This window comes from Narcine bancroftii, unplaced genomic scaffold (assembly GCF_036971445.1).
Source record: "Narcine bancroftii isolate sNarBan1 unplaced genomic scaffold, sNarBan1.hap1 Scaffold_152, whole genome shotgun sequence".
Taxonomy (NCBI): Eukaryota; Metazoa; Chordata; class Chondrichthyes; order Torpediniformes; family Narcinidae; genus Narcine; species Narcine bancroftii.
In genome coordinates this window covers 5,161,403-5,183,977 of record NW_027211887.1, presented here as the reverse complement: position 1 = coordinate 5,183,977, position 22,575 = coordinate 5,161,403, and positions in this window count along the sequence as shown.

The window sequence follows — 22,575 nt, the reverse complement described above, 5'->3', positions numbered from 1 at the left end:
GAGGGAACGCATTGGAAAACTGGGGAACCGTGGGGAACACTGCAGAACAGAGGGGCACCAAAGGGAGCAGATGGAACACATTGGAATAAGTGGGGAACCGTGGGGAATATTGCACGACAGAGGTGAACCAAAGGAAGCAGGGGGAACGGATTGTAAAAAGTTGGACCCATGGGGGACACTGTAGGACAGAGGGGAATCAAAGGGAGCAGGGGAATATGATTGCAAAATGTTGGGAACCGTGGAGGACAATGCAGGACAGAGGGGAAACAAACAGAGCAGGGGGAATGGATTGCAAAAAGTTGGTAAGCGTGGAGGACACTGCAGAACAGAGGGGAACCAAAGGGAGCAGGGTGAACAGATTGTAAAAAAGTAGGGAAACGTGGGGAACGCTGCAGAACAGTATGAAAACTGCAGAACAGAGTGGAGCCAAAGGAGCAGGGGGAACAGACTGGAAAAAGTGGGGAACCGTGGGGAACACTGCAGAACAGAGGGGAACCAAACGGAGCATGGGGAACGGATTGAAAAAGTTGATAACTGTGGAGAACACGGCAGGACAGAGGGGAACCAAAGGGAACAAGGGGAACTGGTTGGAAAAAATGTGGTCCCATGGGTAACACTGGAATGCAGAAGGGAATCATAGGGAGCCGGGGGTACAGGATGGAAAGAAATGTGGAGAATCGTGGGGAACACTGCAGAATAGAGGGGAACCAAAGGGAGCAGGGGGAACGGATTGGAAAAAGTGGGGAAGTGTCGGGAACACTGCAGAACAGAGGGGAACCAAAGGGAGCAGGGGAAACAGATTGGAAAAAGTGGGGAACAGATTGGAAAAAGTAGGGAAACGTGTGGAAAAATGCAGAAAGGTGGGGAACCAAAGGGAGCAGGCGGAACGAATTGGAAAAGGTGGAGAACTGTGGGGAACACTGCAGAACAGAGGGGAACCAAAGGGAGCAGAGGGAACGGATTGGAAAAAGTGGGGAACCGTGGGGAACACTTCATGACAGAGGGGAACCAAAGGGAGCAGGAGGTACAGGTTGGAAAAAGTGGGGAACAGTGGAGAAAACTGCAGCACAGAGGGGAACCAAAGGGAGCAGGGGGAACAGATTTGAAAAAGTGGGGATTCGTGGAGAGATCTGCAGAACAGAGGTGAACCAAAGGACGCAGGGGGAACGGATTGGCAAAAGTGGGCAAAAGTGTGGAAAAATGCAGAACAGAGGGCAACCAGAGGTAGCAGGGGAAACAGATTGGAAAAAGTGGGGAACCGTGGGGAACACTGCAGAACAGAGGGGCACCAAAGGGAGCAGAGGGAACGCATTGGAAAACTGGGGAACCGTGGGGAACACTGCACGACAGAGGGGAACCAAAGGAAGCAGGGGGAACGGATTGTAAAAAGTTGGGCCGATGGGGAACACTGTAGGACAGAGGAGAATCAAAGGGAGCAGGAGGTACAGGTTGGAAAAAGTGGGGAACCGTGGAGGACACTGCAGGACAGAGGGGAACCAAAGGGAGCAGGGCGAACAGATTGGAAAAAGTGGGGAACCGTGGGGAACACTGCAGAACAGAGGGGCACCAAAGGGAGCAGAGGGAATGCATTGAAAAAAGTGGGGAACCGTGGGGAACACAGCAGAAAAGAGGTGGACCAAAGGAAGCAGGGGGAACGGATTGTAAAAAGTTGCGCCGATGGGGAACACTGTAGAACAGAGGGGAATCAAAGGGAGCAGGGGGAACTGATTGGAAAAAGTGGGGAACTGTGGGGAACACTGCAGAACAGAGGGCAAACAAACGGAACAGGGGGAATGGATTCCAAAAAGTTGGGACCGTGGAGGACAATGCAGAACAGGGGGGAACCAAAAGGAGCAGGGCAAACAGCTTGTAAATAAGTGGGGAACCGTGGGGAACGCTACAGAACAGTATGAAACAAAGCGAGCCGGGGGAATGGTTTGGAAAATGTGGGGAACCGTGGGGAAAACTGCAGAACAGAGTGGAGACAAAGGAGCAGGGGGAACAGATTGGAAAAAGTGGGGAACCGTGGGGAACACTACAAAACAGAGGGGAACCAAATGGAGCAGGGGCAACGGATTGCAAAAAGTTGGGAACCCTGGAAAATACGGAAGGACAGAGGGGAACCAAAGGGAACAAGCGGAACAGGTTGGAAAAAGTGGTGTCCCATGGGTAACACTGCAAGGCAGAGGGGAACCATAGGGAGCGGGGGTACAGTATGTAAAAAAATGTGGAGAATCGTGGGGAACACTGTAGAATAGAGGGGAACCAAAGGGAGCAGGGGGAACGGATTGGAAAAAGTGGGGAAGCGTCGGGAACACTGCAGAAGAGAGGAGGACCAAAGGGAGCAGGGGGAACAGATTTGAAAAATTGGGGAACCGATTGGAAAAAAGTAGGGAATCGTGTGGAAAAATGCAGAAAGGTGGGGAACCAAAGGGAGCAGGGGGAACGAATTGGAAAAGGTGGAGAACTGTGGGGAACACTGCAGAACAGAGGGGAACCAAAGGGAGCAGAGGGAACGGATTGGAAAAAGTGGGGAACCTTGGGGCACACTGCACATCAGAGGGGAACCAAAGGGAACAGGGGTAAAAGATAGGAAAAAATTGGGGAACTGTGAAAACGCTGCATGACAGAGGGATACCAAAGGGAACAGGAGGTACATGTTGGCAAAAGTGGGGAAGCGTGAAGGATACTGCAGGACAGAGGGGAACCAAAGGGAGCAGGGCGAACTGATTGTAAAAAAGTGGGGAACCGTGGGGAACACTGCAGAACAGTATGAAACCAACGCGAGCCGGGGGAACAGTTTGCAAAATGTGGGGAACCGTGGGGATCACTGCAGAACAGAGGGGAACCAAAGGGAGCAGGGGAACGGATTGGAAAAAGTGGGGAACCGTGGGGAACACTGAACAATAGAGGGGAACCAAAGGGAGCAGGGGAAATGGATTGGAAAAAGTGGGGAACCGTGGGAAACACTGCAGAACCAAAGGGAGCAGGTCGAACAGATTGGAAAAAATCTGGAGAACCATGGGGAAAACTGCAGAACAGAGTGGAGCCAAAGGAGCAGGGGGAACAGATTGCAAAAAGTGGGGTCCCATGGGGAACACTGCAAGGCAGAGGGGAACTATAGGGAGCAGTGGGTGCAGGTTGGAAAACATGTGGAGACAGTGAGGAATCAAAGGAGCAGAGGAACAGATTGGAAAAAGTGGGGAACCGTGTGGATAAATGCAGAACAGTGGGGAACCAAAGGGAGCAGGGGGAACAAATTTGCAAAAGTGGGGAATCGTGGGGAGTTCTGCATAACTGAGGTGAACCAAAGGAAGAAGGGGGACGGATTGGAAAAAGTGGGGAACAGTGTGGAAAAATGCAGAACAGAGGGGAACCAGAGGTAGCAGGGGAAACAGATTGGAAAAAGTGGGGAACCGTGGGGAACACTGCAGAACAGAGGGGCACCAAAGGGAGCAGAGGGAACACATTAGAAAAAGTGGGGAACCGTGGGGAAAACTGCACGACAGAGGGGAACCAAAGGAAGCAGGGGGGACGGATTGTAAAAAGTTGGGCCCATGGGGAACACTGTAGGACAGAGGGGAATCAAAGGGAGCAGGGGGAACTGATTGGAAAAAGTGGGGAACTGTGGGTAACACTGCAGAACAGAGGGCAAACAAACGGAGCAGGTGGAATGCATTGCAAAAAGTTGGGAAGCGTGGAGGACAATGCAGGACAGAGGAGAAACAAACAGAGCAGGGGGAATGGATTGCAAAAAGTTGGTAAGCGTGGAGGACACTGCAGATAGAGGGGAACCAAAGGGAGCAGGACGAACAGATTGTCAAAAAGTGGGGAACCGTTGGGAACGCGCCAGAACAGTATGAAAACAATGCGAGCCGGGGGAATGGTTTGGAAAATGTGGGGAAACGTGTGGAAAACTGCAGAACAGAGTGGAGCCAAAGGAGCAGGGGGAACAGATTTGAAAAAGTGCGGAACCGTGGGGAACACTGCAGAACAGCGGGGAACCAAACGGAGCAGGGGGAATGGATGGCAAAAAGTTGATAACTGTGGAGAATATGGCAGGACAGAGGGGAACCAAAGGGAACAAGGGGAACAGGTTGGGAAAAGTGTGGTCCCATGGGTAACACTTCAATGCAGAGGGGAACCATAGGGAGCCGGTGGTACAGGATGGAAAAAAATGTGGAGAATCGTGGGGAACACTGCAGAATAGAGGGTAACCAAAGGGAGCAGAGGGAACGGATTGGAAAAAGTGGGGAACCGTGGGGAACACTGCATGACAGAGGGGAACCAAAGGGAGCAGGAGGTACAGGTTGTAAAATGTGGGGAACCGTGGTGAACACTGCAGCACAGAGGTGAACCAAAGGAAGCAGGGGAAACGGATTGCAAAAAGTGGGGCCCATGGCGAACACTGCATGACAGAGTGTAATCAAAGGGAGCAGGGGGAACCGATTGGAAAAAGTGGGGAACTGTGGGGAACACTGCAGAACAGAGGGGAACCAAAGGTAGCAGGGGGAACGGATTGGAAAAAGTATGGAACCATGGGGGACACTGCAGGGCAGAGGGGAACCAAAGGGAGCATGGGAACAGATTAGAAAAAATTTGGAGAACCGTGGGCAAAACTGCAGAACAGAGAGGAACCAAAGGGAGAAGGGGGAACAGATTGGAAAAAGTGGGGAACACTGCAGAACAGAGGGTCACCAAAGGGAGCAGAGGGAACGCATTGGAAAACTGGGGAACCGTGGGGAACACTGCACGACAGAGGGGAACCAAAGGAAGCAGGGGGAACGGATTGTAAAAAGTTGGGCCGATGGGGAACACTGTAGGACAGAGGGGAATCAAAGGGAGCAGGAGGTACAGGTTGGAAAAAGTGGGGAACCGTGGAGGACACTGCAGGACAGAGGGGAACCAAAGGGAGCAGGGCGAACAGATTGGAAAAAGTGGGGAACCGTGGGGAACACTGCAGAACAGAGGGGCACCAAAGGGAGCAGAGGGAATGCATTGAAAAAAGTGGGGAACCGTGGGGAACACAGCAGAAAAGAGGTGGACCAAAGGAAGCAGGGGGAACGGATTGTAAAAAGTTGCGCCGATGGGGAACACTGTAGAACAGAGGGGAATCAAAGGGAGCAGGGGGAACTGATTGGAAAAAGTGGGGAACTGTGGGGAACACTGCAGAACAGAGGGCAAACAAACGGAACAGGGGGAATGGATTCCAAAAAGTTGGGACCGTGGAGGACAATGCAGAACAGGGGGGAACCAAAAGGAGCAGGGCAAACAGCTTGTAAATAAGTGGGGAACCGTGGGGAACGCTGCAGAACAGTATGAAACAAAGCGAGCCGGGGGAATGGTTTGGAAAATGTGGGGAACCGTGGGGAAAACTGCAGAACAGAGTGGAGACAAAGGAGCAGGGGGAACAGATTGGAAAAAGTGGGGAACCGTGGGGAACACTACAAAACAGAGGGGAACCAAATGGAGCAGGGGCAACGGATTGCAAAAAGTTGGGAACCTTGGAAAATACGGAAGGTCAGAGGGGAACCAAAGGGAACAAGCGGAACAGGTTGGAAAAAGTGGTGTCCCATGGGTAACACTGCAAGGCAGAGGGGAACCATAGGGAGCGGGGGGACAGTATGTAAAAAAATGTGGAGAATCGTGGGGAACACTGTAGAATAGAGGGGAACCAAAGGGAGCAGGGGGAACGAATTGGAAAAGGTGGAGAACTGTGGGGAACACTGCAGAACAGAGGGGAACCAAAGGGAGCAGAGGGAACGGATTGGAAAAAGTGGGGAACCTTGGGGCACACTGCACATCAGAGGGGAACCAAAGGGAACAGGGGGAAAAGATAGGAAAAAATTGGGGAACTGTGAAAACGCTGCATGACAGAGGGATACCAAAGGGAACAGGAGGTACATGTTGGCAAAAGTGGGGAAGCGTGAAGGATACTGCAGGACAGAGGGGAACCAAAGGGAGCAGGGCGAACTGATTGTAAAAAAGTGGGGAACCGTGGGGAACACTGCAGAACAGTATGAAACCAACGCGAGCCGGGGGAACAGTTTGCAAAATGTGGGGAACCGTGGGGATCACTGCAGAACAGAGGGGAACCAAAGGGAGCAGGGGAACGGATTGGAAAAAGTGGGGAACCGTGGGGAACACTGAACAATAGAGGGGAACCAAAGAGAGCAGGGGAAATGGATTGGAAAAAGTGGGGAACCGTGGAAAACACTGCAGAACCAAAGGGAGCAGGTCGAACAGATTGGAAAAAATCTGGAGAACCATGGGGAAAACTGCAGAACAGAGTGGAGCCAAAGGAGCAGGGGGAACAGATTGCAAAAAGTGGGGTCCCATGGGGAACACTGCAAGGCAGAGGGGAACTATAGGGAGCAGTGGGTGCAGGTTGGAAAACATGTGGAGACAGTGAGGAATCAAAGGAGCAGAGGAACAGATTGGAAAAAGTGGGGAACCGTGTGGATAAATGCAGAACAGTGGGGAACCAAAGGGAGCAGGGGGAACAAATTTGCAAAAGTGGGGAATCGTGGGGAGTTCTGCATAACTGAGGTGAACCAAAGGAAGAAGGGGGACGGATTGGAAAAAGTGGGGAACAGTGTGGAAAAATGCAGAACAGAGGGGAACCAGAGGTAGCAGGGGAAACAGATTGGAAAAAGTGGGGAACCGTGGGGAACACTGCAGAACAGAGGGGCACCAAAGGGAGCAGAGGGAACACATTAGAAAAAGTGGGGAACCGTGGGGAAAACTGCACGACAGAGGGGAACCAAAGGAAGCAGGGGGGACGGATTGTAAAAAGTTGGGCCCATGGGGAACACTGTAGGACAGAGGGGAATCAAAGGGAGCAGGGGGAACTGATTGGAAAAAGTGGGGAACTGTGGGTAACACTGCAGAACAGAGGGCAAACAAACGGAGCAGGTGGAATGCATTGCAAAAAGTTGGGAAGCGTGGAGGACAATGCAGGACAGAGGAGAAACAAACAGAGCAGGGGGAATGGATTGCAAAAAGTTGGTAAGCGTGGAGGACACTGCAGATAGAGGGGAACCAAAGGGAGCAGGACGAACAGATTGTCAAAAAGTGGGGAACCGTTGGGAACGCGCCAGAACAGTATGAAAACAATGCGAGCCGGGGGAATGGTTTGGAAAATGTGGGGAAACGTGTGGAAAACTGCAGAACAGAGTGGAGCCAAAGGAGCAGGGGGAACAGATTTGAAAAAGTGCGGAACCGTGGGGAACACTGCAGAACAGCGGGGAACCAAACGGAGCAGGGGGAATGGATGGCAAAAAGTTGATAACTGTGGAGAATATGGCAGGACAGAGGGGAACCAAAGGGAACAAGGGGAACAGGTTGGGAAAAGTGTGGTCCCATGGGTAACACTTCAATGCAGAGGGGAACCATAGGGAGCCGGTGGTACAGGATGGAAAAAAATGTGGAGAATCGTGGGGAACACTGCAGAATAGAGGGTAACCAAAGGGAGCAGAGGGAACGGATTGGAAAAAGTGGGGAACCGTGGGGAACACTGCATGACAGAGGGGAACCAAAGGGAGCAGGAGGTACAGGTTGTAAAATGTGGGGAACCGTGGTGAACACTGCAGCACAGAGGTGAACCAAAGGAAGCAGGGGAAACGGATTGCAAAAAGTGGGGCCCATGGCGAACACTGCATGACAGAGTGTAATCAAAGGGAGCAGGGGGAACCGATTGGAAAAAGTGGGGAACTGTGGGGAACACTGCAGAACAGAGGGGAACCAAAGGTAGCAGGGGGAACGGATTGGAAAAAGTATGGAACCATGGGGGACACTGCAGGGCAGAGGGGAACCAAAGGGAGCATGGGAACAGATTAGAAAAAATTTGGAGAACCGTGGGCAAAACTGCAGAACAGAGAGGAACCAAAGGGAGAAGGGGGAACAGATTGGAAAAAGTGGGGAACACTGCAGAACAGAGGGTCACCAAAGGGAGCAGAGGGAACGCATTGGAAAACTGGGGAACCGTGGGGAACACTGCACGACAGAGGGGAACCAAAGGAAGCAGGGGGAACGGATTGTAAAAAGTTGGGCCGATGGGGAACACTGTAGGACAGAGGGGAATCAAAGGGAGCAGGAGGTACAGGTTGGAAAAAGTGGGGAACCGTGGAGGACACTGCAGGACAGAGGGGAACCAAAGGGAGCAGGGCGAACAGATTGGAAAAAGTGGGGAACCGTGGGGAACACTGCAGAACAGAGGGGCACCAAAGGGAGCAGAGGGAATGCATTGAAAAAAGTGGGGAACCGTGGGGAACACAGCAGAAAAGAGGTGGACCAAAGGAAGCAGGGGGAACGGATTGTAAAAAGTTGCGCCGATGGGGAACACTGTAGAACAGAGGGGAATCAAAGGGAGCAGGGGGAACTGATTGGAAAAAGTGGGGAACTGTGGGGAACACTGCAGAACAGAGGGCAAACAAACGGAACAGGGGGAATGGATTCCAAAAAGTTGGGACCGTGGAGGACAATGCAGAACAGGGGGGAACCAAAAGGAGCAGGGCAAACAGCTTGTAAATAAGTGGGGAACCGTGGGGAACGCTGCAGAACAGTATGAAACAAAGCGAGCCGGGGGAATGGTTTGGAAAATGTGGGGAACCGTGGGGAAAACTGCAGAACAGAGTGGAGACAAAGGAGCAGGGGGAACAGATTGGAAAAAGTGGGGAACCGTGGGGAACACTACAAAACAGAGGGGAACCAAATGGAGCAGGGGCAACGGATTGCAAAAAGTTGGGAACCTTGGAAAATACGGAAGGTCAGAGGGGAACCAAAGGGAACAAGCGGAACAGGTTGGAAAAAGTGGTGTCCCATGGGTAACACTGCAAGGCAGAGGGGAACCATAGGGAGCGGGGGGACAGTATGTAAAAAAATGTGGAGAATCGTGGGGAACACTGTAGAATAGAGGGGAACCAAAGGGAGCAGGGGGAACGAATTGGAAAAGGTGGAGAACTGTGGGGAACACTGCAGAACAGAGGGGAACCAAAGGGAGCAGAGGGAACGGATTGGAAAAAGTGGGGAACCTTGGGGCACACTGCACATCAGAGGGGAACCAAAGGGAACAGGGGGAAAAGATAGGAAAAAATTGGGGAACTGTGAAAACGCTGCATGACAGAGGGATACCAAAGGGAACAGGAGGTACATGTTGGCAAAAGTGGGGAAGCGTGAAGGATACTGCAGGACAGAGGGGAACCAAAGGGAGCAGGGCGAACTGATTGTAAAAAAGTGGGGAACCGTGGGGAACACTGCAGAACAGTATGAAACCAACGCGAGCCGGGGGAACAGTTTGCAAAATGTGGGGAACCGTGGGGATCACTGCAGAACAGAGGGGAACCAAAGGGAGCAGGGGAACGGATTGGAAAAAGTGGGGAACCGTGGGGAACACTGAACAATAGAGGGGAACCAAAGAGAGCAGGGGAAATGGATTGGAAAAAGTGGGGAACCGTGGAAAACACTGCAGAACCAAAGGGAGCAGGTCGAACAGATTGGAAAAAATCTGGAGAACCATGGGGAAAACTGCAGAACAGAGTGGAGCCAAAGGAGCAGGGGGAACAGATTGCAAAAAGTGGGGTCCCATGGGGAACACTGCAAGGCAGAGGGGAACTATAGGGAGCAGTGGGTGCAGGTTGGAAAACATGTGGAGACAGTGAGGAATCAAAGGAGCAGAGGAACAGATTGGAAAAAGTGGGGAACCGTGTGGATAAATGCAGAACAGTGGGGAACCAAAGGGAGCAGGGGGAACAAATTTGCAAAAGTGGGGAATCGTGGGGAGTTCTGCATAACTGAGGTGAACCAAAGGAAGAAGGGGGACGGATTGGAAAAAGTGGGGAACAGTGTGGAAAAATGCAGAACAGAGGGGAACCAGAGGTAGCAGGGGAAACAGATTGGAAAAAGTGGGGAACCGTGGGGAACACTGCAGAACAGAGGGGCACCAAAGGGAGCAGAGGGAACACATTAGAAAAAGTGGGGAACCGTGGGGAAAACTGCACGACAGAGGGGAACCAAAGGAAGCAGGGGGGACGGATTGTAAAAAGTTGGGCCCATGGGGAACACTGTAGGACAGAGGGGAATCAAAGGGAGCAGGGGGAACTGATTGGAAAAAGTGGGGAACTGTGGGTAACACTGCAGAACAGAGGGCAAACAAACGGAGCAGGTGGAATGCATTGCAAAAAGTTGGGAAGCGTGGAGGACAATGCAGGACAGATGAGAAACAAACAGAGCAGGGGGAATGGATTGCAAAAAGTTGGTAAGCGTGGAGGACACTGCAGATAGAGGGGAACCAAAGGGAGCAGGACGAACAGATTGTCAAAAAGTGGGGAACCGTTGGGAACGCGCCAGAACAGTATGAAAACAATGCGAGCCGGGGGAATGGTTTGGAAAATGTGGGGAAACGTGTGGAAAACTGCAGAACAGAGTGGAGCCAAAGGAGCAGGGGGAACAGATTTGAAAAAGTGCGGAACCGTGGGGAACACTGCAGAACAGCGGGGAACCAAACGGAGCAGGGGGAATGGATGGCAAAAAGTTGATAACTGTGGAGAATATGGCAGGACAGAGGGGAACCAAAGGGAACAAGGGGAACAGGTTGGGAAAAGTGTGGTCCCATGGGTAACACGTCAATGCAGAGGGGAACCATAGGGAGCCGGTGGTACAGGATGGAAAAAAATGTGGAGAATCGTGGGGAACACTGCAGAATAGAGGGTAACCAAAGGGAGCAGAGGGAACGGATTGGAAAAAGTGGGGAACCGTGGGGAACACTGCATGACAGAGGGGAACCAAAGGGAGCAGGAGGTACAGGTTGTAAAATGTGGGGAACCATGGTGAACACTGCAGCACAGAGGTGAACCAAAGGAAGCAGGGGAAACGGATTGCAAAAAGTGGGGCCCATGGCGAACACTGCATGACAGAGTGTAATCAAAGGGAGCAGGGGGAACCGATTGGAAAAAGTGGGGAACTGTGGGGAACACTGCAGAACAGAGGGGAACCAAAGGTAGCAGGGGGAACGGATTGGAAAAAGTATGAAACCATGGGGCACACTGCAGGGCAGAGGGGAACCAAAGGGAGCATGGGAACAGATTAGAAAAAATTTGGAGAACCGTGGGCAAAACTGCAGAACAGAGAGGAACCAAAGGGAGAAGGGGGAACAGATTGGAAAAAGTGGGGAACACTGCAGAACAGAGGGTCAACAAAGGGAGCAGAGGGAACGCATTGGAAAACTGGGGAACCGTGGGGAACACTGCACGACAGAGGGGAACCAAAGGAAGCAGGGGGAACGGATTGTAAAAAGTTGGGCCGATGGGGAACACTGTAGGACAGAGGGGAATCAAAGGGAGCAGGAGGTACAGGTTGGAAAAAGTGGGGAACCGTGGAGGACACTGCAGGACAGAGGGGAACCAAAGGGAGCAGGGCGAACAGATTGGAAAAAGTGGGGAACCGTGGGGAACACTGCAGAACAGAGGGGTACCAAAGGGAGCAGAGGGAATGCATTGAAAAAAGTGGGGAACCGTGGGGAACACAGCAGAAAAGAGGTGGACCAAAGGAAGCAGGGGGAACGGATTGTAAAAAGTTGCGCCGATGGGGAACACTGTAGAACAGAGGGGAATCAAAGGGAGCAGGGGGAACTGATTGGAAAAAGTGGGGAACTGTGGGGAACACTGCAGAACAGAGGGCAAACAAACGGAACAGGGGGAATGGATTCCAAAAAGTTGGGACCGTGGAGGACAATGCAGAACAGGGGGGAACCAAAAGGAGCAGGGCAAACAGCTTGTAAATAAGTGGGGAACCGTGGGGAACGCTGCAGAACAGTATGAAACAAAGCGAGCCGGGGGAATGGTTTGGAAAATGTGGGGAACCGTGGGGAAAACTGCAGAACAGAGTGGAGACAAAGGAGCAGGGGGAACAGATTGGAAAAAGTGGGGAACCGTGGGGAACACTACAAAACAGAGGGGAACCAAATGGAGCAGGGGCAACGGATTGCAAAAAGTTGGGAACCTTGGAAAATACGGAAGGACAGAGGGGAACCAAAGGGAACAAGCGGAACAGGTTGGAAAAAGTGGTGTCCCATGGGTAACACTGCAAGGCAGAGGGGAACCATAGGGAGCGGGGGGACAGTATGTAAAAAAATGTGGAGAATCGTGGGGAACACTGTAGAATAGAGGGGAACCAAAGGGAGCAGGGGGAACGGATTGGAAAAAGTGGGGAAGCGTCGGGAACACTGCAGAAGAGAGGAGGACCAAAGGGAGCAGGGGGAACAGATTTGAAAAATTGGGGAACCGATTGGAAAAAAGTAGGGAATCATGTGGAAAAATGCAGAAAGGTGGGGAACCAAAGGGAGCAGGGGGAACGAATTGGAAAAGGTGGAGAACTGTGGGGAACACTGCAGAACAGAGGGGAACCAAAGGGAGCAGAGGGAACGGATTGGAAAAAGTGGGGAACCTTGGGGCACACTGCACATCAGAGGGGAACCAAAGGGAACAGGGGGAAAAGATAGGAAAAAATTGGGGAACTGTGAAAACGCTGCATGACAGAGGGATACCAAAGGGAACAGGAGGTACATGTTGGAAAAAGTGGGGAAGCGTGAAGGATACTGCAGGACAGAGGGGAACCAAAGGGAGCAGGGCGAACAGATTGTAAAAAAGTGGGGAACCGTGGGGAACACTGCAGAACAGTATGAAACCAACGCGAGCCGGGGGAACAGTTTGCAAAATGTGGGGAACCGTGGGGATCACTGCAGAACAGAGGGGAACCAAAGGGAGCAGGGGAACGGATTGGAAAAAGTGGGGAACCGTGGGGAACACTGAACAATAGAGGGGAACCAAAGGGAGCAGGGGAAATGGATTGGAAAAAGTGGGGAACCGTGGGAAACACTGCAGAACCAAAGGGAGCAGGTCGAACAGATTGGAAAAAATCTGGAGAACCATGGGGAAAACTGCAGAACAGAGTGGAGCCAAAGGAGCAGGGGGAACAGATTGCAAAAAGTGGGGTCCCATGGGGAACACTGCAAGGCAGAGGGGAACTATAGGGAGCAGTGGGTGCAGGTTGGAAAAAATGTGGAGACAGTGAGGAATCAAAGGAGCAGAGGAACAGATTGGAAAAAGTGGGGAACCGTGTGGATAAATGCAGAACAGTGGGGAACCAAAGGGAGCAGGGGGAACAAATTTGCAAAAGTGGGGAATCGTGGGGAGTTCTGCATAACTGAGGTGAACCAAAGGAAGAAGGGGGACGGATTGGAAAAAGTGGGGAACAGTGTGGAAAAATGCAGAACAGAGGGGAACCAGAGGTAGCAGGGGAAACAGATTGGAAAAAGTGGGGAACCGTGGGGAACACTGCAGAACAGAGGGGCACCAAAGGGAGCAGAGGGAACACATTAGAAAAAGTGGGGAACCGTGGGGAATACTGCATGACAGAGGGGAACCAAAGGAAGCAGGGGGGACGGATTGTAAAAAGTTGGGCCCATGGGGAACACTGTAGGACAGAGGGGAATCAAAGGGAGCAGGGGGAACTGATTGGAAAAAGTGGGGAACTGTGGGTAACACTGCAGAACAGAGGGCAAACAAACGGAGCAGGTGGAATGCATTGCAAAAAGTTGGGAAGCGTGGAGGACAATGCAGGACAGAGGAGAAACAAACAGAGCAGGGGGAATGGATTGCAAAAAGTTGGTAAGCGTGGAGGACACTGCAGATAGAGGGGAACCAAAGGGAGCAGGACGAACAGATTGTCAAAAAGTGGGGAACCGTTGGGAACGCGCCAGAACAGTATGAAAACAATGCGAGCCGGGGGAATGGTTTGGAAAATGTGGGGAAACGTGTGGAAAACTGCAGAACAGAGTGGAGCCAAAGGAGCAGGGGGAACAGATTGGAAAAAGTGCGGAACCGTGGGGAACACTGCAGAACAGCGGGGAACCAAACGGAGCAGGGGGAATGGATTGCAAAAAGTTGATAACTGTGGAGAATATGGCAGGACAGAGGGGAACCAAAGGGAACAAGGGGAACAGGTTGGGAAAAGTGTGGTCCCATGGGTAACACTTCAATGCAGAGGGGAACCATAGGGAGCCGGTGGTACAGGATGGAAAAAAATGTGGAGAATCGTGGGGAACACTGCAGAATAGAGGGTAACCAAAGGGAGCAGAGGGAACGGATTGGAAAAAGTGGGGAACCGTGGGGAACACTGCATGACAGAGGGGAACCAAAGGGAGCAGGAGGTACAGGTTGTAAAATGTGGGGAACCGTGGTGAACACTGCAGCACAGAGGTGAACCAAAGGAAGCAGGGGAAACGGATTGCAAAAAGTGGGGCCCATGGCGAACACTGCATGACAGAGTGTAATCAAAGGGAGCAGGGGGAACCGATTGGAAAAAGTGGGGAACTGTGGGGAACACTGCAGAACAGAGGGGAACCAAAGGTAGCAGGGGGAACGGATTGGAAAAAGTATGGAACCATGGGGGACACTGCAGGGCAGAGGGGAACCAAAGGGAGCATGGGAACAGATTAGAAAAAATTTGAGGAACCGTGGGCAAAACTGCAGAACAGAGAGGAACCAAAGGGAGAAGGGGGAACAGATTGGAAAAAGTGGGGTCCCATGGGGAACACTGCAAGGCAGAGGGGAACTATAGGGAGCAGTGGGTGCAGGTTGGAAAAAATGTGGAGACAGTGAGGAATCAAAGGAGCAGAGGAACAGATTGGAAAAAGTGGGGAACCGTGTGGATAAATGCAGAACAGTGGGGAACCAAAGGGAGCAGGGGGAACAAATTTGCAAAAGTGGGGAATCGTGGGGAGTTCTGCATAACTGAGGTGAACCAAAGGAAGAAGGGGGACGGATTGGAAAAAGTGGGGAACAGTGTGGAAAAATGCAGAACAGAGGGGAACCAGAGGTAGCAGGGGAAACAGATTGGAAAAAGTGGGGAACCGTGGGGAACACTGCAGAACAGAGGGGCACCAAAGGGAGCAGAGGGAACACATTAGAAAAAGTGGGGAACCGTGGGGAATACTGCACGACAGAGGGGAACCAAAGGAAGCAGGGGGGACGGATTGTAAAAAGTTGGGCCCATGGGGAACACTGTAGGACAGAGGGGAATCAAAGGGAGCAGGGGGAACTGATTGGAAAAAGTGGGGAACTGTGGGTAACACTGCAGAACAGAGGGCAAACAAACGGAGCAGGTGGAATGCATTGCAAAAAGTTGGGAAGCGTGGAGGACAATGCAGGACAGAGGAGAAACAAACAGAGCAGGGGGAATGGATTGCAAAAAGTTGGTAAGCGTGGAGGACACTGCAGATAGAGGGGAACCAAAGGGAGCAGGACGAACAGATTGTCAAAAAGTGGGGAACCGTTGGGAACGCGCCAGAACAGTATGAAAACAATGCGAGCCGGGGGAATGGTTTGGAAAATGTGGGGAAACGTGTGGAAAACTGCAGAACAAGGTGGAGCCAAAGGAGCAGGGGGAACAGATTGGAAAAAGTGCGGAACCGTGGGGAACACTGCAGAACAGCGGGGAACCAAACGGAGCAGGGGGAATGGATTGCAAAAAGTTGATAACTGTGGAGAATATGGCAGGACAGAGGGGAACCAAAGGGAACAAGGGGAACAGGTTGGGAAAAGTGTGGTCCCATGGGTAACACTTCAATGCAGAGGGGAACCATAGGGAGCCGGTGGTACAGGATGGAAAAAAATGTAGAGAATCGTGGGGAACACTGCAGAATAGAGGGTAACCAAAGGGAGCAGGGGGAACGGATTGGAAAAAGTGGGGAACCGTGGGGAACACTGCATGACAGAGGGGAACCAAAGGGAGCAGGAGGTACAGGTTGTAAAATGTGGGGAACCGTGGTGAACACTGCAGCACAGAGGTGAACCAAAGGAAGCAGGGGAAACGGATTGCAAAAAGTGGGGCCCATGGCGAACACTGCATGACAGAGTGTAATCAAAGGGAGCAGGGGGAACCGATTGGAAAAAGTGGGGAACTGTGGGGAACACTGCAGAACAGAGGGGAACCAAAGGTAGCAGGGGGAACGGATTGGAAAAAGTATGGAACCATGGGGGACACTGCAGGGCAGAGGGGAACCAAAGGGAGCATGGGAACAGATTAGAAAAAATTTGGAGAACCGTGGGCAAAACTGCAGAACAGAGAGGAACCAAAGGGAGAAGGGGGAACAGATTGGAAAAAGTGGGGAATCGTGGGGAGTTCTGCAGAACAGTGGGGACACAAAGGGAGCAGGGGGAAAGGATTCGAAAAACTGGACCGTGGGGAACTCTGCAGAAAAGAGGTGGACCAAAGGAAGCAGGGGGAACGGATTGGAAAAAATGGGGAACCGTGTGGAAAAATGTAGAACAGAGGCGAACCAGAGGGAGAAGGGGGAACAGTTTAGAAAAAATTTGGAGAACCGTGGGGAACACTGCAGAACAGTGAGGAACCAAAGGGAGCAGGTGGAACAGATTGGAAAAAGTGGGGAACCGTGTGGAAAAATGCAGAACAGTGGGGAAGCAAAGGAAGCAGGGGGAACAGATTGGAAAAAGTGGGGAACCGTGTGGAAAAATGCAGAACAGTGGGGAACCAAAGGGAGCAGGAAGAACAGATTGGAAAAAGTGGGGAACCGTGAGGAACACTGCAGAACAGAGGGGAACCAAAGGGAGCAGGGGGTACAGTTTGGAGAAGTGGGGAACCGTGGGGAACAATGCAGAACAGAGGGGAACCAAAGGGAGCAGGGGGAACAGATTGGAAAAAGTGGGGATTCATGGAGAGATCTGCAGAACAGAGGTGAACCAAAGGAAGCAGGGGGAACGGATGGGCAAAAGTGGGGAACAGTGTGGAAAAATGCAGAACAGAGGGCAACAAGAGGTAAGCAGGGGAAACAGATTGGGAAAAGTGGGGAAACGTGGGGAACACTGCAGAACAGAGGGGCACCAAAGGGAGCAGAGGGAACGCATTAGAAAACTGGGGAACCGTGGGGAACACTACACGACAGATGGGAACCAAAGGAAGCAGGGGGAACGGATTGTAAAAACGTTGGCCGATGGGGAACACTGTAGGACAAAGGGGAATCAAAGGGAGCAGGGGGAACTGATTGGAAAAAGTGGGGAACTGTGGGGAACACTGCAGAATAGAGGGCAAACAAACGGAGCAGGGGGAATGGATTGCAAAAAGTTGGTAAGCATGGAGGACACTGCAGAACAGAGGGGAACCAAATGGAGCAGGACGAACAGATTGTCAAAAAGTGGGGAATCGTGGGGAACACTGCAGAACAGTATGAAAACAAAGCAAGCCGGGGGAATGGTTTAGAAAATGTGGGGAACCGTGGGGAAAACTGCAGAACAGAGTGGAGCCAAAGGAGCAGGGGGAACAAAATGGAACCAGGGTGAACCTTGGGGAAAACTGCAGAACAGAGGGGAACCAAACGGAGCAGGGGCAACGGATTGCCCCACGGAAGGACAGAGGGGAACCAAAGGGAACAAGGGGAACAGGTTGGAAAAAGTGGTGTCCCATGGGTAACACTGCAAGGCAGAGGGGAACCATAGGGAGCAGGGGTTACAGGATGGAAAAAAATGTGGAGTATCGTGGGGAGCACTGCAGAACAGAGGAGAACCAAAGGGAGCAGGGGGAACAGATTTGAAAAAGTGGGGAACCGATTGGAAAAAAGTAGGGAACCGTGTGGAAAAATGCAGAGAGGTGGGGAACCAAAGGGAGCAGGGGGAACGAATTGGAAAAGGTGGAGAACTGTGGGGAACACTGCAGAACAGAGGGGAACCAAAGGGAGCAGAGGGAACGGATTGGAAAAAGTGGGGAACCTTGGGGCACACTGCACAACAGAGGGGAACCAAAGGGATCAGGGGGAACAGATAGGAAAAAATTGGGGAACTGTGAAAACACTGCATGACAGAGGGGAACCAAAGGGGACAGGAGGTACATGTTGGAAAAAGTTGGGAACCGTGAAGGACACTGCAGGACAGAGGGGAACCAAAGGGAGCAGGGCGAACAAATTGTCAAAAAGTGGGGAATCGTGGGGAACACTGCAGAACAGTATGAAACCAAAGCGAGCCTGGGGAACAGTTTGGAAAATGTGGGGAACCGTGGGGATCCTGCAGAACAGAGGGGAACCAAAGTGAGCAGGGGAACGGATTGGAAAAAGTGGGGGACCGTGGGGAACACTGAACAATAGAGGGGAACAAAAGGGAGCAGGGGAAATGGATTGGAAAAAGTGGGGAACCGTGGGAAACAATGCAGAACCAAAGGGAGCAGGTGGAATAGATTGGAAAAAATGTGGAGAACCATGGGGAAAACTGCAGAACAGAGTGGAGCCAAAGGAGCAGGGGGAACAGATTGGAAAAAGTAGGGTCCCATGGGGAACACTGCAAGGCAGAGGGGAACCATAGGGAGCAGGGGCTGCAGGTTGGAAAAAATGTGGAGAACAGTGAGGAATCAAAGGGAGCAGGGGGAACAGATTGGAAAAAGTGGGGAACCGTGTGGAAAAATGCAGAACAGTGGGGAACCAAAGGGAGCAGGGGGAACAAATTGGAAAAAGTGGGGAATCGTGGGGAGTTTTGCAGAACAGAGATGAACCAAAGGAAGAAGGGGGAACTGATTGGAAAAAGTGGGGAACAGTGTTGAAAAATACAGAACAGAGGGGAACGAGAGGTAGCAGGGGAAACAGATTGGAAAAAGTGGGGAACCGTCGGGAACACTGCAGAACAGAGGGGCAGCATAGGGAGCAGAGGGAACACATTAGAAAAAGTGGGGAACCGTGGGGAATACTGCACGACAGAGGGGAACCAAAGGAAGCACGGGGAACGGATTGTAAAAAGGTGGGTCCATGGGGAACACTGTAGGACAGAGGGGAATCAAAGGGAGCAGGGGGAACTGATTGGAAAAAGTGGGGAACTGTGGGGAACACTGCAGAACAGAGGGCAAACAAACAGAGCAGGGGGAATGGATTGCAAAAAGTTGGGAACCGTGGAGGACAATGCAGGACAGAGGAGAAACAAACAGAGCAGGGGGAATGGATTGCAAAAAGTTGGTAAGCGTGGAGGACACTGCAGATAGAGGGGAACCAAAGGGAGCAGGACGAACAGATTGTCAAAAAGTGGGGAAGCGTGGGGAACGCGCCAGAACAGTATGAAAACAATGCGAGCCGGGGGAATGGTTTGGCAAATGTGGGGAAACGTGTTGAAAACTGCAGAACAGAGTGGAGCCAAAGGAGCAGGGGGAACAGATTGGAAAAAGTGGGGAACCGTGGGGAACACTGCAGAACAGAGGGGAACCAAACGGAGCAGGGCGAATGGATTGCAAAAAGTTGATAATTGTGGAGAACATGGCAGGACAGAGGGGAACCAAAGGGAACAAGTGGAACAGGTTGGGAAAAGTGTGGTCCCATGGGTAACACTTCAATGCAGAGGGGAACCATAGGGAGCCGGGGATACAGGATGGAAAAAAATGTGCAGAATCGTGGGGAACACTGCAGAATAGAGGGGAACCAAAGGGAACAGGGGGAACGGATTGGAAAATGTGGGGAAGCGTCGGGAACATTGCAGAACAGAGCAGATGCAAAGGGAGCAGGGGGAACGGATTGGAATAAGTGGGGAACCATGGGGGACACTGCATGACAGAGGGGAACCAAAGGGAGCAGGAGGTACAGGTTGTAAAAAGTGGGGAACCGTGGTGAACACTGCAGCACAGAGGGGAACCAAAGGGAGCAGGGGAAACGGATTGCAAAAAGTGGGGGCCAAGGCGAACACTGCATGACAGAGGGTAATCAAAGGGAGCAGGGGGAACCGATTGGAAAAAGTGGGTAACTGTGGGCAACACTGCAGAACAGAGGGGAACCAAAGGTTGCAGGGGGAACGGATTGGAAAAAGTAAGGAACCATGGGGGATACTGCAGGGCAGAGGGGAACCAAAGGGAGCATGGGAACAGAATAGAAAAAATTTGTAGAACCGTGGGGAAAACTGCAGAACAGAGCGGAACCAAAGGGAGAAGGGGGAACAGCTCGGAAAAGTGGAGACCCGTGGGGAACAATGCAGAACAGAGAGGAACCAAAGGGAGAAGGGGGAACGGATTGGAAAAAGTGGGGAATCGTGGGGAGTTCTGCAGAACAGTGGGGACCCAAATGAAGCAGGGGGAACGGATTGGAAAAAGTGGGGAACCGTGTGGAAAAATGTTGAACAGAGGCGAACCAGAGGGAGAAGGGGGAACAGATTAGAAAAAATTTGGAGAACCGTGAGGAACACTGCAGAACAGTGAGGAACCAAAGGGAGCAGGTGGAACAGATTGGAAAAAGTGGGGAACCGTGTGGAAAAATGCAGAACAGTGGGGAAGCAAAGAAAGCAGGGGGAACAGATTGGAAAAAAGTGGGGAATCGTGTGGAAAAATGCAGAACAGTGGGGAACCAAAGGGAGCAGGAAGAACAGATTGGAAAAATTGGGGAACCGTGGGGAACAATGCAGAACAGAGGGGAACCAAAGGGAGCAGGGGGAACAGATTGTAAAAAGTGGGGAGTCGTGGAGAGATCTGCAGAACAGAGGTGAACGAAAGGAAGCAGGGGGAACGGATTGGCAAAAGTGGGGAACAGTGTGGAAAAATGCAGAACAGAGGGCAACCAGAGGTAGCAGGAGAAACAGATTGGAAAAAGTGGGGAACCGTGGGGAACACTGCAGAACAGAGGGGCACCAAAGGGAGCAGAGGGAAAGCATTGGAAAATTGGGGAACCGTGGGGAACACTGCACGACAGAGGGGAACCAAAGGAAGCAGGGGGAACGCATTGTAAAATGTTTGGCCGATGGGAAACACTGTAGGACAAAGGGGAATCAAAGGGAGCAGGGGGAACTGATTGGAAAAAGTGGGGAACTGTGGGGAACACTGCAGAACAGAGGGCAAACAAACGGAGCAGGGGGAATGGATTGCAAAAAGTTGGTAAGCGTGGAGGATGCTGCAGAACAGAGGGGAACCAAAGGGAGCAGGGCGAACAGATTGTAAAAAAGTGGGGAACCGTGGGGAACGCTGCTGAACAGTATGAAAACAAAGCAAGCTGGGGAAATGGTTTGGAAAATGTGGGGAACCGTGGGGAAAACTGCAGAACAGAGTGGAGCCAAAGGAACAGGGGGAACAGATTGGAAAAAGTGGGGAACTGTGGGGAACAGTGCAGAACAGAGCAGAACCAAAGGGAGCAGGTGGAACAGATTGGAAAAAGTGGGGAACCGATTGGAAAAAGTAGGGAACCGTGTGGAAAAATGCAGAAAGGTGGGGAACCAAAGGGAGCAGGGGGAACGAATTGGAAAAGGTGGAGAACTGTGGGGAACACTGCAGAACAGAGGGGAACCAAAGGGAGCAGAGTGACCGGATTGGAAAAAGTGGGGAACCATGGGGAACACTGCAGGGCAAAGGGGAACCATAGAGAGCAGGGGGTGCAGGTTGGAAAAAATGTGGAGAACAGTGAGGAAACAAAGGGAGCAGGAGGAACATATTGGAAAAAGTGGGGAACCTTGGGGCACACTGCACGTCAGAGGGGAACCAAAGGGATCAGGGGGAACAGATAGGAAAAAATTGGGGAACTGTTAAAACGCTGCATGACAGAGGGATACCAAAGGGAACAGGAGGTACATGTTGGAAAAAGTGGGGAACCGTGAAGGATACTGCAGGACAGAGGGGAACCAAAGGGAGCATGGCGAACAGATTGTAAAAAAGTGGGGAATCGTGGGGAACACTGCAGAACAGTATGAAACCAAAGCGAGCCGGGGGAACAGTTTGCAAAATGTGGGGAACCGTGGGGATCACTGCAGAACAGAGGGGAACCAAAGGGAGCAGGGGAACGGATTGGAAAAAGTGGGGAACCGTGGGAAACACTGCAGAACCAAAGGGAGCAGGAGGAACAGATTGGAAAAAATCTGGAGAACCATGGGGAAAACTGCAGAACAGAGTGGAGCCAAAGGAGCAGGGGGAACAGATTGCAAAAAGTGGGGTCCCATGGGGAACACTGCAAGGCAGAGGGGAACTATAGGGAGCAGTGGGTGCAGGTTGCAAAAAATGTGGAGACAGTGAGGAATCAAAGGGAGCAGGGGAACAGATTGGAAAAAGTGGGGAACCGTGTGGAAAAATGCAGAACAGTGGGGAACCAAAGGGAGCAGGGGGAACAAATTGGCAAAAGTGGGGAATCGTGGGGAGTTCTGCATAACAGAGGTGAACCAAAGGAAGAAGGGGGACGGATTGGAAAAAGTGGGGAACAGTGTGGAAAAATGCAGAACAGAGGGGAACCGGAGGTAGCAGGGGAAACAGATTGGAAAAAGTGGGGAACCGTGGGCAACACTGCAGAACAGAGGGGCACCAAAGGGAGCAGGAGGTACAGGTTGGAAAAAGTGGGGAACCGTGGGGAACACTGCATAACAGAGGGGAACCAAAGGGAGCAGGAGCTACAGGTTGTAAAAAGTGAGGAACCGTGGAGAACACGGAAGGACAGAGGGGAACCAAAGGGAACAAGGGGAACAGGTTGGAAAAAGTGGTGTCCCATGGGTAACACTGCAAGGTAGAGGGGAACCATAGGGAGCAGGGGGTACAGTATGAAAAAAAATGTGGAGAAACGTGGGGAACACTGTA